The sequence below is a fragment of the Staurois parvus genome, unplaced genomic scaffold (genome assembly GCF_062004578.1).
Source record: "Staurois parvus isolate SC_StPar_1 unplaced genomic scaffold, SC_StPar_1.0 ptg000159l, whole genome shotgun sequence".
NCBI lineage: Eukaryota > Metazoa > Chordata > Amphibia > Anura > Ranidae > Staurois > Staurois parvus.
Window position 1 is genome coordinate 3,148,380 of NW_028317955.1, and position 867 is coordinate 3,149,246.

At 50.1% G+C, this 867-nt stretch overlaps 1 pseudogene; it reads left to right on the forward strand.

Annotated features, from left to right (window-relative positions):
• The first annotated feature begins 477 nt into the window (after positions 1-477).
• Positions 478-570, forward strand: LOC149463146 (U2 spliceosomal RNA; annotated as a pseudogene).
• The last annotated feature ends 297 nt before the right edge of the window (positions 571-867 follow it).

Genomic DNA, 867 nt, shown 5'->3' on the forward strand with positions numbered 1-867 from the left:
GTGGGGCGCGCGGGCAAACGGCCCAGATGTTCATGTGTTTAGTGAGCACATGAACAACCAATGTTCGACATATAGACCATCCCTAATATACAGCTAAGAGGCTGGAGGTACCACCAAAAGTGCCCCGTTTGTTTGTTTTAGGAGGAATTGGGGGCACGGACTTTGGCTATTGGGAGTAGAAAAGGTCCTGATGTGCGTGGGAATAAACAATGCACCAGGATGTTGTCAGAGAAAGAAATAGCACCTCATCATTGGTGACAGTGGGAGGAATTGTGACCCAACATGAGTGTCATTGGGAGGAATTGTGACCCATCATGAGTGTCATTGGGAGGAATTGTGACCCACCATGAGTGTCATTGGGAGGAATTGTGACCCACCATGAGTGTCATTGGGAGGAATTGTGACCCACCATGAGTGTCATTGGGAGGAATTGTGACCCATCATGAGTGTCATTGGGAGGAATTGTGACCAATCATCATCGCTTCTCGGCCTTTTGGCTAAGATCAAGTGTAGTATCGACCTTGCCTTTAGGGGTGTCCCTGCTTCCAGCTAGGACGTTGAGAACCACTTGTATCTATCCCAGCCATTTGGTCTGTGTGGGGTACCCTCTACTCGGCCTGGTAGGATCGTCGATTAAATTCGGCTTCACCTGCTTGCTGCTATTGGGTTTGAGGCTTAGCCCCCACACAGAACGAGTTTGTGATCTTCCCCCCCCTTGTTCACTCTGCGTTACTACCTCCGGGCAGTAGACGCTCAATAGCCTTTTCAAAGGCTAAGCAAGAGTGAAGCCGCCGAGGAAGAAGAAGGAGAAGGAATCCGCTGAAGACCTCTTGGAAGCCCTCCTGAGAACTCCTCTGCGACAAGATG